At 44.9% G+C, this 17,678-nt stretch overlaps 1 protein-coding gene across 10 annotated transcripts in view; it reads left to right on the forward strand.

Annotated features, from left to right (window-relative positions):
• The window catches only part of GRAMD1B (GRAM domain containing 1B), a 263,268-nt gene that overhangs the window by 85,923 nt on the left and 159,667 nt on the right, over positions 1-17,678 (forward strand). Inside the window, exon 1 of one of the 10 annotated variants that reach the window (XM_063784587.1) lies at positions 10,210-10,600. The exons of 8 other annotated variants lie outside the window; for them this stretch is intronic. The gene's annotated coding sequence lies outside the window, so the exon portion shown is untranslated. Of the gene's footprint in view, positions 1-10,209; positions 10,601-17,678 lie in introns of those variants that run through there. One more of the 10 variants, XM_063784585.1, reaches the window with a different exon arrangement.

Raw genomic sequence — 17,678 nt, forward strand, 5'->3', positions numbered from 1 at the left:
AAAATATTTCAACTTCCTTCTTTATCGTAATATTATGCTAGAGTCAGGTTGGAATTTGTTGTCTTATTGCAACATAGCCTGTTTTGTCACTCTTAAGATTTCTGTTTTGGCCAGGCATGGTGGCTCACACCTATAATCCCAGCACTTTGGGTGGCTGAGGTGGGAGGATCACTTGAGCCTGGGAGGTTAAGGCTGCAGTGAGTTGTGACTGCACCACTGCACTCTAGCTTGGGCCTCAAAAAAAAAAAAATTCTGTTTTCATGTTAAAGCTGGTCAGTTGTGCCTGAGCTCCACAAGAAGGAGAGTATAATGAGGCATGTTTGAGCCCCCACGTCTTTCCATGGCCCGAATTAGTTTTTTTTTTCTTTGGGTCCCCTTGGGTCTCCTAAAGTGGTGTCCATTCAGTCAGCTGGGGGTTTTAGAATTTTAGTTTGGTTTACACAGGGCAAGGCAAGGTATTGCAGGGGGTTAGATGGGGCATGGATCTCCCGTGCTCACCCTGGACACACCACCCTCCCAGCACCTGCACGAGTTCAGCAACCCAGAAGCTCAGCAAAGCTCCATGTCCAAGAGTTTTCATAGAGCTTGATCTTCAGCCACACCTCCCTCTCTCTTTTCCTGGAAGTTTGTGGGTGGAGCTGAGAGATCCAACCTTCTAATCCTCTAGTCACTTGGTCTTTCTTGGTCCTTCCTCCCCATCTTGAGACTCCCCAGGGGCTGTATCCTAAGTCATTTTCTTAGCATAAACTCAGGTATTATCTATGGGGCTCATTACAAATAACAAGAGACACTTCTGTCACTCAGGAAAGTCCAAGGGTTTTAGGAGTTCTGGGACAAGAACCAGGAAAGGACCAAATATATTTCATCTCATACTACAGGAAGTCTGTGAAATAAGGAGGAAGGTACATTTCTGAAGCACTATTTCTAGAGAAGGATCAGGCTGAGTTGCTTCTCCAAAGTGGGAAGAGTGTTGTCAGGTATTTCTGCCACTTAACCTTGTTGTGTTCTTTTGCCCCCAGGAATGTCAGTGAGTGCCAGGCTGACCCCTCAGAGCAATCTGCCTTAATCTAGAGAGCATTCGTGTTCTGGCTGGATCATTACACTTTGGAGCTCTTTTTGACCTTTTTGTTGATTTTCAGGGTTGGATGGAATGGTAACCGTAAAGGTTACCCTGTACAGGGTGGAGCTTCTCCTGGAACAGTTTGCCCTTAACTTAGGTGACAACATGTGTTTTCTCCACCAGTGTCTATGATGAACCACATCTTCCTGATCAGAAAATATCACTTTAAAAAAAAGACCTGGGGCCTGGCGCAGTGGCTTACCCTTGTAATCCCAGAACTTTGGGAGGCCAAGGCGGGCAGGTCACTTGAGGTCAGGAGTTTGAGACCAGCCTGGCCAACGTGGTGAAACCCCCTCTCTACCACAAAATACAAAAATTAGACAGGCATGGTGGCACGCGCCTGTAGTCTCAGCTACTCGGGAGGCTGAGGTGGATTTGAATTGCTTGAACCTGGGAGGCAGAGGTTGCAGTGAGCTGAGATGGTGCCAGTGCACTTCAGCCTGGGGAACAGAGTGACACTTGTCTCAAAAAAAAAAAAAAAAAAAACACGACAAACAAACAAAAACAACCCCAGGAAAGAGGATTGGTTACACTGTCTTTCTTGGTTATATCTTTTTATGTTTTCAAGACATACTATTGGGAAAGTTCTACCTAAGATCTAACTGAAATCCCCCACAGTACAATCCAAACTCATGTTCTCTTGTTTTGTGAAGATGGAAGAATACCTAGTGGATCTTTGTTTTTGAGAGTATTTCTCCCAAGACTCACTGGTGCTCAGCTTGGCCTGTTGCTTCCAGATTCCGAGGAAGGTCCAGGCTTTGTACTTGGACCTCACTGGTTCTCTAGTAGGGTCTGTGAGCCTCCACAGACTTCTTTTATTATTATTTTTTTTAGATGGAGTCTGCCTTTGTCGCCCAGACTTGAGTGCAGTGGCATGATCTCGGCTTACCACACCCTCCACCTCCCAGGTTCAAGAGATTCTCCCACCTCAGCCTCCCGAGTAGCTGGGATTACAGGTGTGTGCCACCACGCCCAGCTAATATTTGTATTTTTAGTAGAGATGGGGTTTCACCATGTTGGCCAGGCTAATCTCAAACTCCTGACCTCGAGTGATCCACCTGCCTTGCCCTCCCAAACTGCTGGGATTAGAGGCATGAGCCACCACGCCCAGCCCTCTGCAGACTTCTTGGAGGAGTTTTCAGCCATTGTCAGCCCTGTATGTTTGAAGGCAGGGCTGTCTTAGAGGTTAACAGAGAGGACAGTCGCCTGCCCATTCAGAAAGTTCTCAGAACACTGAAAATTTCTCTCTCTCTGAAGTGCCTTCTCCATGCTTGGATTGCTTCTTAAAATGCCTTTTGCTTCACTGCCAGAGAGATGCGACTGCAAATGCAGATAACTCAGGAGAGGTAATTCTCACGATTCATCAGACACTTATTGTGCGCTTACTGGGAACCTGGCACTGTTGCTGTGTGCTTGGGATACAAAAATGGATGCAAGCTGGGCATGGCGGTGCGTGCGTGTAGTCCCAGCTACTTGGGAGGCTGAGGTGGGAGGATAACTTGAGCCCAGGAGTTTGAGACCAGCCTGGGTGACAGAGTAAGACCCTGTCTCGGAAGAAAGAAAGAAAGAAAAGAAAAGAAAGGAAAGAAAGAAAAAGAAAGGGAGAAAGAGAGAAAGAGAAAGAGAGGCAAGAAAGGCAGGAAAGGCAAGAAAGGATGGTTACAGATGTCCCTTCCATTGGGGAGCTCCCAATTGAGTGTGTGGGAGATCACTATGTAAAAGTTAATTTCAGTGGCATATGGCATTCAGACTAAAGCATGAAAAAAAAATCGATCTGAGGACAGGATCTGCTGGGTGGGAGAGGAGAAGAGGGGCTTAGGGCCTTGATTTTACCAAATCTTCACCTATTTCACTCACACCCAGCTGCCACCTGTCAGCACCTGTTTCTGTCAGACAGACGGGTCTCTCAGAGAATCCAGTCATCCTGGTAGATGGGATTTGTGAAATTATTTCCACCTTCAGAAAAACTGAGAAGTCTAGGGCCATGAAGCTGGTCAGTGACAGAGATGGATCTAGAATACAGGTCTCCGGCAACCAGAACAAGGGTTCAGTTTACTACATTTCTCAGGGAGCCCATCTTCATCCAGGAAGGAGCCGTATCTTCAGGCAGTGAGTCATGACACTCAGGCTGGGCCCCTCCATCTGTGGGGACAGGGTGACAGTTTTTCCTAGGACGACTGCCCCAGCACCAGTCCTAGAGACAGGCTGAGGCAGCATGGGTTGGAGGCTCTGGTTCTGCTAATTTTCTCGCTGTGTGGTCCTGGGCAGATTACTCACTCTCTCTGGGCCTCAGTGAGATTATAAAATGGAGAGTGTACATTTCTGTTTCACCTTGTTAGACAAAATTAAGCGCATGTGTCTGAAGAGTTATGCTAATGCATATATTAGTTTACAAAAGCAAAGACATTTGTGCCTATCTATGAAGCCTCCAAGTCTGCTTCTCTGGTTAGTGGAGGCTGGAAGAGTGATTTATTCCTTCTTTGGTTATTTATGAGATGTTGCTTTTCTGATCTATTGATGGGTGCTGAAAAACTGCCTGTAAACCTAGTTTGTTTTTTTTAACCTCCCACAATAGTTATCTTAACCTAGTGTTTACAGTTTAAGGGCTGCTCTCATCTGTGTGTCCCTTCAGTGTTGGCCTGCTTAAGATTCTGACTCCAGGTTTCTTCTTTTATATATGTATTTAAAAAAAAGAGAGAGAGAGAGACAGGGTGTTGCTATGTTGCCTAGGCTGGTCTCAAACTGCTGGACTCAAGCAATCCTCTTGCCTTGGCCTCCCAAAGTATTGGGCTTCCAGGTGTGGTCCACAGAGCCTGGCCCCAGGTTTCTTCTTATTTCTCCTCCTTTTCCTCCTTTTACCCTTTCTCTCGCCCACTCTCTTTCTCACCCTCCCCCTTGTACTATTTTTTTATTTTTATTTTTTGAGGCAGTCTTGCTCTGTTGCCCAGGCTGGAGTGCAGTGGCCCAATCTCGGCTCACTGCAACCTTTGCCTCCTGGGTTCAAGCGATTCTCGTGTGTGTGCCACCACACCCAGCTAACTTTTGTATTTTTGGTAGAGACGGGGTTTCGCCATATTGGCCGGGCTGGTCTCATACTCTTGGTCTCAAGCAATTCGCCTGCCTTGGCCTCCCAAGTGCTGGGATTACAGGCATGAGCCACCATGCCCAGCCTCCACTTTCTACTTCTAAATCCATATACTGTCCTGGGGCGATTTCTTCCATTCTCTTGGCTTTAATTATTCCTGTCTGAGACCTCATATTTTTCCTGAGCCTTAGGCTTATACCTCCAACTGACTAATGGGCAGTTCCACTGAGATGTTCTTCAAAACTCAGCTTGTCTTTTTGTAATTGAACTCATTATTTTTCCCTTCAAACCAGTTCCCTCCATTCTGTTACTTACACTGGGGCTTGGTACTTTTTGTTTTCACGAGGCTTCTCTGCCTCCAAGCAAATGTTCCTCAAGCCTGCCTTCTCAGCTCCATCACCATAGCCGGCTCTCACGTGTATTACACAAGCATCCTGACTCCATCACAGCCCCTCTCCTGTGCTTCTTCACTCTGCAGCCAGAAAGGTCTTCATAACCTCACTTCAGTTCCCCTCCTGCTTCATCCACCTGCTGCTCCTGTGTGCTCTGCCTCCAGCCAGTCTGACCTTTTAGTTCCATGAATGGGATGCTCTCTTATTTCCAGGTTTTATCAACGTTGTTCCGTCAGACAGAATTCCTTTTTCATAACACTGACCTACTTTGCCACCGTAAGGCCTTTTCATTTGTTTAGTTAGCCTTTCCTCTAGGCAATGGTTCTTGACTGAGGTCTTCATTATGTCTGTGTTTCTGAAGCATCCTGCACTGGAGTGTGATTACGTGCTCGCATTGTATCCTTTATTAGATCCTACACACTGAAGGCAGAGTTTATTTTATTCAGTGTTTGTTTTATTCAGTGCCTGCTAAGCTCTTTGCATGGAACATGGTAGGAGCTCAGTAAGCATGTGTTTAGGGAATGAATGAATAATCAAATGATGAAAGCCTCTAAGGAAATTCGATTTTCATGGAATTCTACGATAAATCATTTTGCAAAGCAAGGAGTCCTCTTGAAGCTGAATAATTACCCCTTCATATGCCATTTATGTAAATCTGTACTATTATGTATTGGCTTGTTTGCCTGTCTTTAACCTGTTGGTTTCTGTTCTGGTTTTAACTGGGTTCTGAGTCTTTAGTAAGTGCCCAGAGAGCAGACACTGCTTTTTATTTTTTTTTTTTATATATCACCCAGGGTGGAGATTGCTGGTGAGATCTTGACTCACTGCAGCCTTGACATCCTGATCTCTTGAATAGCTGGGTCTGCAGATGCATGCCACCATGTCTGGCTTTTTTTTTTTTTTTTTTTTGAGACAGGGTCTAACTCTGTCACCCAGCACTCAGGTTGGAACACAGTAGCACAATCATGGCTCACTGAAGCCTCAACTTCCCAAGCTCAAGTGATCCTCCTGCCTCAGCCTCCTGAGTAGCTGGGGTTTACAGGCATGTGCCACTATGCTCGGCTAGATTTTTCTACTTTTTGTAGAGACAGGATCCTGCTATGTTGCCCAGGCTGGTCTTGAACTCCTAGGCTCAAGGGATCCTTCTGCCTCAGCCTCCCAATGTGTTGGGATTACAGGCATGAGTCACCACACCTGACCCAGAGACTGCCGTTCTAAAGGTAGTCTCTATTCAGGGGAGCCAAACTTGGCATAGTTAGGTGGAGAGTGATCAATCTTTCCCAAAATGAGGTTCCAGAGAGCACGAGCACATTGGGAACAATATTTTGTCTGATGGTGGACCCAGGGCCCTGGTATAGTCTGCAAACAGCAGTTAGGTTTTTTTCCCCACCAAAGACCCATAACAGTTTTGAAGAGCATTTATTTTTGGAGCTGTGGTTGCCATGGTAATGCAATACTTTTTCTCGTCTTCTGATTCCAGGTCAGGGCAACAGTTGTTCCTCCTGCAGGGGAAGAGGATTTTGGAATATATGCATCCTTCCACCTTTTTTCCCCAACTAACTAATCCAACAAACATTTATTGAACATACACTACATGCCAGATACCGTTCCTAACACCAGAAATAATAGTGAACAAAATAGAGTCTGCCCTACAGGGGCTTCTCTAGTGGGGTAGAGAGACTGTCAGCAAATTATCAGTGCAATATTGGTCCCTATTTGTTTAAAAGCAAATTATTTGGCCACATCACTGAAAGGGAATTAGTTTGTTTTCTACAATTTGGAAATCAAGAGTTGTAAAACAAGTGACTTCCATACTGCTTTGAAGAGCGATATGGGAGCGGGGAGGAGCTGGTGGCTGAATGTGGGAAGCTGACTCTCTTCCCACTGATAGTGGGACTTCATTGGATTTGTGTGGGCACTTTGGAATGCAGATGCATTTGGTGCTCTGACATCATCTAAGACCTTGGGAGATGACAGGATTAAGCTGGGTCTCTCTGCAGCTGTCAGATGTCAAAGCTGTTGCTCTTCTGGTGTTTGTGGGAGTCTCTTGGCACTAACAGAAGCCAAGAGCCAAAGAGCTGCCAGAAATGGCCCTTTATTATCCAGTGTAATGAAAGCCTGGAAAACAGGCAGGGAATGCCATTTATTAAGCTACCACAGAGTGCGGTACCTTAAACTGGGCTCCAAGAAGGAAGGTAGAGAGGAAAGAGGGGGTATTGATACCTGCTGTTGGGAGCGTCCCATCAGGGTGGCAGAGAATGGCACTCACAAGGACACAAATGAAAATGATGCAGACAATAGCAATTTATCACAATCTCTTAATTTGAGTAGCACTTTACCTTTTCAAAGCAATTTACCAGGCCATGGGCTCTCCCACGGAAGGGACAGGGTATAATTATTCTTTGTGATTGCTGTAGCACTGGCACACACCAGGATGTCCAGTGACAAGCGTATGGCATGACAATCTATTACCTCATTTGTTCCTGCATCCTGTGGGGCAGATGTAATGAGTAGACCCACCTGGCACTTAAGGAAATGGGGATTCTGAAATATGCCCACATCCATACAGCTAAGTAATGCTAGAAACCAGACTCAAAAAGAGGTTATGTCATGTCACTTTTAATTTAGGGCCCTTTCTTTGTTGTACCATACGTGTGTTGTATCTGACATTATACTGAGGCTTATGGATACATGCTGACAGTGTGGGTAATTCAAATCCACAGGAAATGAGACATAAAGACCAAACATTTTAACTAGCAGTTTCGGCGTGCTCCACTGTTTGAAAGCAGCAGCTTCTGTGAAAAGCTTTGACTGGATTTTACCTCCCCTGCTCCCCTTCCCATTTGGAGGGACACATTACACAGTCAGGCTGCCAGAGAGAGGAGAGTCCAAATCCTGCCAGCCAGCACTTGTTGCTTGGCTGCTATGTGCTGGCCACTGAGGTGTGGCTGGCTTCTTCTCTTGAAAGATGTAGTCTAGTTTATTTATTATTCATTCATTTGTTTGACAGCAGATTTTATATATATATATATGGTGGTGTTCTCTCGCCCAGGCTGGAGTGCAGTGGCATGATCATAGCTCACTGCAGCCTCTAAATCCTGGGCTCAAGTGATCCTTTTGTCTCAACCTCCTGAGTAGCCGGGACCACAGGCATGTGCCACCATGCCCAGTTAATTTTTTAGACTTTTATAGAGACAGGGTCTCACTATGTTTTCCGGGTTAGTCTTGAACTCCCAGCCTCAAGCAATTCTCTTTCCTTGGCCTCCTAAAATGTTGGGATTACAGATGGGAGCCACTGCACCCAGTCCGACAGCAGATTTTTTTGACCATCCGTTGGGCAGTCAGTGCAAGTAATTGTGAACAAATGTAAAAATTTAAAATGTGACAGTCAAGTCCAATAGAGCTTAAAGGAAAAACATATAATAAAAATGTGACAAGTGCATCTAAGGAGAGGACAGCAGTAACTGTTACATTTGGTAATCCTGGCAATTAGCCAGATCTTGTGAAGGACATTTTTTCTGGTAGAAGACCTTCCTTGGCCAGGCGTGGTGGCTCATGCCTGTAATCCCAGCACTTTGGGAGGCCGAGGCAGGTGGATCACCTGAGGTCAGGAGTTCAAGACCAGCCTGGCCAACATGGTGAAACCCTATCTCTACTAAAAATACAAAAATTAGCCAGGTGTGGTGATGGGTACCTGTAATTCCAGCTACTCGGGAGTCTGAGGCAGCACAATTGCTTGAACCTGGGAGGTGGAGGTTGCAGTGAGCCAAGATGGTGCCACTGCACTCCAGCCTGAGTGACAGAGTGAGAGTCTGTCTCAAAAAAAAAAGACCTTCCTTAATAAGTGGAGTTGGATAGACATTTTGCTTTGGAAAACAGAAGCTATTTACTCTCAATATTAGGTCTACTTCATTTATTTCACAGAATAGGCAAAGATGTCTGGGGCTTTGCTGACTAGGGAATTCTGGCCATGGCCTTTTGCTTCTCTTCTAACCAGGCCTTTTGCTTCTCTTCTCCCTTTTTGCCAGATGTAGAACCACCAGGCTTCCCTTTCATTTCTCCAGGAAAGAACGGGTAGGGAAGTGAAAGTTCGGTCTTGTGTTTCACAGGCACCATTGAAGTAAAGAATTCAATATTTAGATAATTTTGAGTTACTTTCAGTGCATTTTTCTGACCTTGTTCCTCATAGCCATGGAGAATCTAGAGTTCTAGAACATTTTACCTTAATTATTGACTAGTTTAAGGCCTTTTTGGGTGGCTAGTTTGGAAATGACTCATATTCATGGTCTTTATCTGTTCAACAGTATCCTTAGAAGGTTAGGAAGAAACAATTGTCAGTGTGCAAATAACTCCAAACCTCTAATCCAGCTTAAATTGAAAAATACAGCGGAATATATACATGCAGCAACATAAATGTTTTCTAATAAATATATGTATATATCTAATACACATAAATATATATTAAATATAAGTATATATGTATATACAAGTATATATATCTTTTTATTTTAAGACAATCTCACTCTGTCATCTAGGCTGGAGTGCAGTGGTGCAATCCTGGCTCACTGCACCCTCTGCCTCCTGGGTTCAAGCAATTCTCATGCCTCAGCCTCCCAAGTAGCAGAAATTACAGGCACGCGCCACCACACACAGCTAATTTTTGTATTTTTAGTAGAGACGGGGTTTCGCCATGTTGGGCAGGCTGGTCTTCAACTCCTGACCTCAAGTAATCCTCCTGCCCCAGCCTCCCAAAGTGCTAGGATTACAGACATGAGCCACCGTGCCCGGCAATAGATAGGTATGTATTTTTTAAACCTGGATATTCCTTAGGGCAGGCTAAGTACTTTTTGGTCCTGGAATACTGACTCAAATTTCAGAAAGAAATTTTAATTTGCCTGTTGCATATGATACTTGTTTTAATGCCAGCAATTGGACTCAAACCTATCCACCTCAGGGAGATTTCTGGATCTTGCCTGTTTTATTATAGGGGATGACAAAGTAAACCCAAAGAGGGCTGAGCAATGGAGCATCTGAAGTCCCAGGTCACTACTGATTGTGAATTCGAGGGTGATCAGGGACAGCTAAGAAACAGAAATGTGTTTCTATTTCTTCCAAGGCTCTGTATCTTTGTAAAATCCTGTTGATAATGGCCCATGCCAACACTGTTCCTCACCTATCCCCACCTCTAGCAAGGCCAGGGTAGATACTTTCCCAGCAGCTGAGTGTGACTTTTATCCTGGTAATAATTTCAATCCTGCTTCCATGGAGTAAAATTCCAGACTGGGACAAGCGTTCTTTCCGCAGGCAGCTTTGCATCATTAGCTTCCTCTTACATATATTGGTGATCATGATAATACCTACCTTGAAGACTGGTTTGCAGATGAAATAAGATAAGTCACCTCTCCAATTTCCTGACATCCTGTAGGTACTCACTTCCTGGTTACTTCCTTTGTCCCTCTCCCCTTTAAATTTAAGAGAAGGAGGTGTTTTCATATGGGTGTCATTTAGGGCCAAGCTTATCTGATCTGAAGGACAGGCCCCGGGGCTTGCGTTGTTTTTTCGTCATTGCCAGGCACCTTTGCTGAGTCATTTGGGGTTGGCAGACCTGTAAAAGACAGCGGTTTAGAGAGTGGTTAGTGCCGTGATCAGCCAACGCAGGCTCTGTTGTCTCTTAGTATTTCCTGGTGCACTTTTGGAACCTGATCTGCCCTTCTCATGGTTAAGGGCAGGGGATGAGTAACTAGCCATGGGGATGTTCTGCATATCTTGCCTTGTGCTGAATTTCCTGTAAAATGGCTTCATGAAACTTTGATGTCAGCTTAAGCAGTACTGCCACCAGGCTCTGCGGAGGGCCCTAAGTGAATAGAGGGCAGCAGTGTCTTCCAAATTTGAAATGAATGACATTGGATTATAATTAGGGGAGAAGATGCTCTTGATGCTACTGAGAAGATACAGAGTGAGAACTTTTCTTAGAAAAGTGTGAGGTTGTAAAGAAGAACCAAGGTAAGATTTAAAGATTGCCTCTGAGAGATAGGAGACATATGTGGGAATAGGACTGGTTTTACATGTCCCCTAAAATGCTTATTCCATCTTTAGTGAGGCTGTGTTTGTGGGACTAGGTGCATGTAATTCTTATGTTTAAAGAAATGCTTTAACTTGTTATATCTGAAGGATGTTTTATGAGCACTTAGTCTTTTACTAGTTTTGTGATGTTTTATCCCCATCAGCATCAATGACAAGTATTGTTTGAATATGTACTTCATGTAAGATGTATAAGAGCCCTACTTAATATTTAGGGAAGTAGGAAATTGAACATTTAAGTCTATTTTTTGCCCAACATATAGAGATGAGAGGGAAAAATATTTGATTAAACTATAATCTTTGTGTCTATTATGACTAGGTAGACATTCCTTAGGATGAACTAAAATCAAAACAGATTTCACTAGAATTTATTTTTATTTTTTATTTTATAGAAACGAGGGTCTTACTATGTTGTCCTAGCAACATAGTAAGGAGTCTCGAACTCCTGGGCTCAAGCGGTCTGCCCTCCTCGGCCTCCCAGTGTGCTAGGATTACAGGCATGAGCCACCGCGCCTGGCCAGATTTTACAAGAATCTGCTTGTGAATTCCCTTCAAAATTAAAATTACACTGGAACCCCTTCTGATGATATGCATTCCACTCAACTGATCATTCATCCTCTACTTGCTATCAAACTGCTGCGCTCACCACGCAATACGGCGTAGTTTGCAAAGCCACGGACTCTGGAGTGATCTGCATGGATTCTGTCCAGGCTCTGCCGCTTACTCTCTGCCCTTAACTTATTTTTTAGCTTTTTTGAGGCTACATTCTTCAGCTTTATTGTCTTTATAGCACTTTGTACTTCTGAAATTATCATCTTCTTTTATTTTTCTCTGTTGATGATCTGTCTCTCATTTCTGCATCCCTTCTGCTAAACCATAAGAATTTGAGGTCCTTGAGAGCAGGGACCTTTGCCCAATCTGTTTATTACTGTGTTCCCAGTGGTTAGAAAACAGCCTGGCATATAGAAAACACTCAACCAGGCCGGGTGGGGTGGCTCGCTCCTGTAGTCCCAGCACTTTGGGAGGCCAAGGTGGGTGGATCATTTGAGGTCAGGAGTTCGAGACCAGCCTGACCAACATGGTGAAATCCTGTCTCTACTAAAAATACAAAAAATTAGCTGGGTGTGGTGGCACACACCTGTAATCCCAGCTACTCGGAAGGCTGAGGCATGAGAATCGCTTGAACCAGGGAGGTGGAGGGAGGTTGCAGTGAGCCAAGATTGCACCACTGCACTCCAGCCTGGGCGACAGAGAGAGACTGTCTCAAAAACAAAACAAAACAAAAAAGAACAACACACTCAACAATGGCATATCCATTTTATAGAATGAGCAACTGTTAACAGTTATCCTTCTTGTCAGCAGAAGCACCAGAGGGTTAAGAAAAAAGTTTCAGATGCCTTCTCTGCCCACCAGGAGTTTGACATTCTTGTTCTCTAAGGGCAGCATTGGTGTTGTGGAAAGAGCCCCGAGAGTCAGCAAACTCGAGTTTTATTCTTTGCAGTGCTACTAAATACCTCTGTGACTTTACACTTGTCATTTACCTTCTTTGGGCTGTTGGTTTCCTGTTTGAAAAAGAAAAAATTGGGGCCAAGTGTGGTGGCTCATGCCTATAATCCCAGCACTTTGGGAGGCTGAGGCAGGCAGATCACTTGAGCCCCTGAATTTGAGACCAGCCTGGGCAATGTCATGAGACCTGGTCTCTACAAAAAATACAGAAAATAACCAGGTGTGGCCAGGCGCAATGGCTCACGCCTATAATTCCAGCACTTTGGGAGGCTGAGTCAGGCAGATCACTTGAGGTCAGGAGTTTGAGACCAGACTGGTCAAAATGATGAAACTCCGTCTCTACTAAATATACAAAAATTAGCCAGGTGTGGTGGCGCACACCTGTAGTCCCAGCTACTGTGGAGGCTGAGGCAGGAGAATCACTTGAACCTGGGAGGCGGAGGTTGCTGTGAGCTGAGATGGCGCCACTGTACTCCAGCCTGGGCGACAGAGGGAGACTCTGTCTCAAAAAAAAAAAAAAAAAAAAAAGAAAAGAAAAGAAAGAAAGAACTAGGTGTGGTGGCACATGCCTCATGCCTGTGGTCCCAGGTACTCGGGAGGCTGAGATGGGAGGATTGCTTAAGCCCAGGAGGTCAAGGCTGCAGTGAGCTGTGATGGCACCACTGCACTCTAACCTGGGTGACAGAGAGAGACCCTGTCTGAGAAAAAAAAAAAAAAAAGAAAGAAAGAAAGAAAAGAAAAAGAAAGAATTAGAACAGTTTATCCCTCGAATCCCTTCCTGCTGTGAAGTATTGGCTCATGATTTTATTAATAAAATTAGAGATTGTTATAAAATGATAACCTGGAAAGAGAGTAACAGTTAAAGGACACACTTATCAAATGAGCATACAGGAAGTGAACCAGGAAGCCACATTTCTGTGTCTCTGTTAGCTGCCTCTAAACCACGTTTGTTCTTAGACTGCTATTCTTTCCCCACTGTCCAGCCAGCGTCAGCCTACCCTCGTGGTTTAGTTCACGTGTTTCAGAATAGCCAGCAACTCCCTTCTTTCTCAATCTTTGTGTCTTCCACTTAGCCTTCAAACAGGCTTAATGGAAGATTTCTTAGCTTAGCGTCATGGGACTTTTAAGGCTAGACAGGGCCTATGTGATTGTCTAGCACACTCTGTTCATTTTACAGATAAGCAAACTGAAGTTCAGAACAATGGGGCAACTTGCTCTGTGTTCTACGGAGTCTATGACAGAGTCAGTGCTGGACCCAGCCTTATGAGCCTGGCTCTGGTGCTATTGCTCCACTGTGCTCCGTGCTCTATTTTCCACATATTTTATTTTATGTATTTGTTTTTTGAGATGGGGTCTCACTCTATCGCCTGGGCTGGAGTGCGCTGGTGCAATCACGCTTACCGCAGCCACGACCTCCTGGGCTCAAGTGATCCTCCTACCTCAGCTTCTGAGTAGCTGAGACTACAGGCATGCACCACCGCACCTGGCTAATTTCCCTACTTTTTTGTAGAGACAGGGTCCTGCTACGTTATCCAAGGTGGTCTTGAACTCCTGGGCTCAAGGAATCCTCCTGCCTCGGCCTCCCAAAATGTTGGGATTACAGGCGTAAGCCACCATGCCTGGCTGCCACATATTTTAAATAGATGAGTACCACTTTATGCATGACTCCACGATAAGTGCGTATGTATGCTGCACAGAACCTAGTTGGAGTTCTGAGAGAGAGAGAGAGGAGAGGGGAGGGGATTAGGGGAATTGGCTTACATGATTATGGAGGCTGAGAAGTCCCACAACACACCGGAGACCCTGGGATGCTGGTAGCGTGGCTCAGTCCAAGTCTGCAGGCCTCAGAACCAGAGAAGCTGATGTTGTAACTCTCGGTTTGAGGCCAAAGGCCTAGAACTCAGAGAGCCACTGAGGGACAGAGAGAGGAAGAATATAATCCGACTCTGGCAGTTCCATTCACATATTCACCTTTCCTCAGTTTTTGTTTTCCAGGCCCCCAGCAGAATGGATGGTGCCCACTCACAATGAGGGCGGATCTTCCCCACCTAGTCCACTCAGACTCACATGCTGATCTCTTCTGGCAACATCTTCACAGACACGCCCAAAAATAATGCTTTACCGGGTTCCTAGGTAGTCTTTAATCCAGTCAAACTGACACCTAAAATTAACCATCACAATTACCTTCTCACTAAAATCAATCTGAGAAGAAAATGGTCATAAAGAATTTGATGCAAATCCCTTTTTTGATTTATAGGATGAACAGTATCCTAGATAAGGAAACAGTGAAAGGCTGTTTTTTTTTTTTTTTTTTTTTCCCTCCTCTTCATACTCCCCAATGTGAGTAATGGGCAAAAAATTCCAGGAGAATGGGAGCATTCTGAGTGATAAGAACAAGTATCTCTCAACATGTAGAGTGTGTGTACGGGTGGGTTATTTTCACATTTCAAGTCTGCCAATGGGTAGTTCCAGGTATGGCTTGGTGATTGAAGTGGAGGTTCTTTTGGGGCTAGTCCTTTGTGCTCCTGTAATTTCCCCCCAACTCTGAGTCTGATCTCAGTGAGAACAATCACTTTAATGCTTAATGCATACCGTAATACACAGCGGAGTTAACAGAATATTCAGACAATCACAGACACAATGGCCTTCCTAGCCATGAGTTTGGAAAAGTGTTTCTAGGAGCTTGTTGTAGCAGAGGCTGTGTAGATGACAAAGAACATGCACTGCATTGTAGATGGGTTATAGTTATGGTGACCAGCCCTTGGAGTTAGGGCAGATTGGGGTATTTGATTGCAAAGAAATAAGACACTTCTATATATTTGTTTTAATTTGCTGATCATGGGAAAATCTTCATGAACACTTATCTTCTTTTTTTTTTTTGAGATGGAGTTTTGCTTTTGTCACCCAGGTGAGAGTGCAGTGGCATGATCTGGGCTCACTGCAACCTCCATCTCCTGGGTTCAAGCAATTCTCCTGCCTCAGCCTCCAGAGTAGCTGGGATTACAGGCGTGAGCCACCACACCTGGCTAATTTTGTATTTTTAGTAGAGGTGGGGTTTTGCCATGTTGTCTAGGCTGGTCTCCAACTCCCGACTTCAGATGATCCACCCACCTCGGCCTCCCAAATTGTTGAGATTACAGGCATGCACCACTGTGGTCGGCCATATTCATGATTTAAAGGAATTGAAGATAAAAGAATTGAGTTTGATAACAAAGAGAGAGAAGAATATTATTTTCTTCAAATACTGACTTTTAAGTGAGATAGTGTGCAAAAAATCCATATAGTAGGTACTCAATACCTGTTAGTTGACCCTTCCCCTATGATGTGAACTGGTTATTCACAACTATCTTTATACTTTAAGTCCTATTCCTAAACACACACTGAGGTTCTGGAGGGCAGGGCTGGGTCTTAGGCAAATTTGTTCTGCTACCTTCTCACTGGACACCTGGCTCACCCAAAGCTTGCCTCTCATCCGTTTTCTGTGTACAGATTGCCATTCAAAAAGTGTTTTCTGAGTGAATGAATTATTTACTTTATGGAGCATCAAAATCCTTTTTATGTTCTTGTCCATTTTTATGTCCTTGTCCTCACCCTTGTCCCTTCAAGTTCAGTGGGTCCCAGAACTGAACTTGAAGAGAGTTTATTGGATATAGGCCAGGAGTGTGATTGGACATACGTGTGTGTGTGTTTCATTAAAATTCTCAAACTAAAAATAAATGATTTGTGGATTAGTCAACTTCTGTTTTCTTCTGCTCGATATCCTGAATTATCCAGTACCTGTTGCCTCCATGCTACTGAAAAGTGACCATGTGTGGTATGACAAGCTTATCAGAAGGCTGTCAAAGTGCTTGGCAGAGAAGACATGGAGTTTAATCCTGAGTGGAAAATGGCATTGTGGAAACAGATGGATTATAGTAGATGAATATAGTAGAAAATATAGTAGATGAATTAAAGTACATGAATTATCTACTTTGTGGACCATCAAAATCCTTTTTATGTTCTTGTCCAAGTTCAGTGGGTTCCGGGACTGAACTTGAAGAGGGTTAATTGGATATAGGCCAGGGACGTGATTGGGCAGATTTGTGGCAATTACACCTAGACACCGTGACTCCAGCCCCAGTCAATGCGAGGATTTCTCCCCAGGCCCCCCAGGGCACTCTGTGAGTGTTAATGACCAGAGTTTTTGGTTAGGACTGTTTTTATGTCTTCCAATTGGAAAAAAACAAGATAATGGTTTTACCATAAGCCAGTTTTTCCCGGGGCTAAGGGCAAATGAAATTGGATGGTGGTTGGGTCAGCAGGATTTGGGGGGCGGACAGGAGTGGGGCAGGGAAGGGGAGGCAGGAAGCTGAAAGGATTCTTTCTGGAAAACAGCACAGCTTGCGGGCTGCTTGTCCTTGAGCTCCGAGGTCACAGGAGCGGTTGGTCTTTGATAGGGTTTCTGCATGAATCCCCTGCCCCTACGTTTCCTTTGTCCCTTTAGGACCCAAGAATCCATCTGCCTTCCCAGGCGCATCAGCTTCTCCTTTCCTTGGGCGCCTCTTTCCTGGGCCCTCCAGGAAGAACACAAGGCTCTCTGTGTCTTTCCCACCTCGTGACCTTTTGGAATTCACATATTTTTGGCTTTTTAAGAGGTTTGGCTTGTGTTGACTAGAGGGAAACAGGTGATAGCAAAATTAATAGCCAGTTGGGAAGCCATAGTCATAAAAAATGTCTTAAAAACATATTGAGTCTTAATTGAGTTTGGTCTTCAATCAGATGTGAATGGACCAGTGCTCCTGTTGCCTGGGCTGCTTCTAAAATGTTCTTGTCAGTTCAGTCGTCTTTCTGGGGAATCAGCTGCCCCGACTGACTCCAGGTTGGCTCCTAAATCAAGCTATGTTGACTTCAGCTGGCAGAAAAGCCAAGCTGGCACTGCTACCAGGACTGTTTCCTAAGAGTCCCCCAGGGCACCAGCATTTCTGTCTGCAGCTGGCCGAGCCCTTGTGATTCCTGTCCCTGTGGCTAAATGAGGTGGTGCTGGCCTCTCTGGTTCCCAAAGACTCCCCCTTGGGCTGCAGGCCAAACGTCACTGGCCTCCTAGAAGTCTCTCCAGCCCTGGCTCTAGCTCTGGGAAGTCCTGGCCTATGCCTTGGCACACTGCTCTGTCTTTTTTGGATTGTCTATGGTTTCTTCCCCAGCTGGTTGTTGAGACAGCTCTACTTTTTGTTGTTGTTGTTGTTGTTTTATTTTGAGACGGAGTTTCGTTCTTGTTGCCCAGGCTGCAGTGCAATGGCGTGATCTCGGCTCACTGCAACCTCTGCCTCCTGGGTTCAAGTGATTCTTCTGCCTTAGCCTCCCGAGTAGCTGGGATTACAGGTGCCCACCACCACACCCGGCTAATTTTTGTATTTTTAGTAGAGACGGGGGTTTCACCATGTTGGCCAGGCTGGTCTCGAACTCCTGACCTCATGCGATACCCCCGCCTCAGCCTCCCAAAGTGCTGGGATTACAG

This window comes from Pan troglodytes, chromosome 9 (genome assembly GCF_028858775.2).
Source record: "Pan troglodytes isolate AG18354 chromosome 9, NHGRI_mPanTro3-v2.0_pri, whole genome shotgun sequence".
NCBI lineage: Eukaryota > Metazoa > Chordata > Mammalia > Primates > Hominidae > Pan > Pan troglodytes.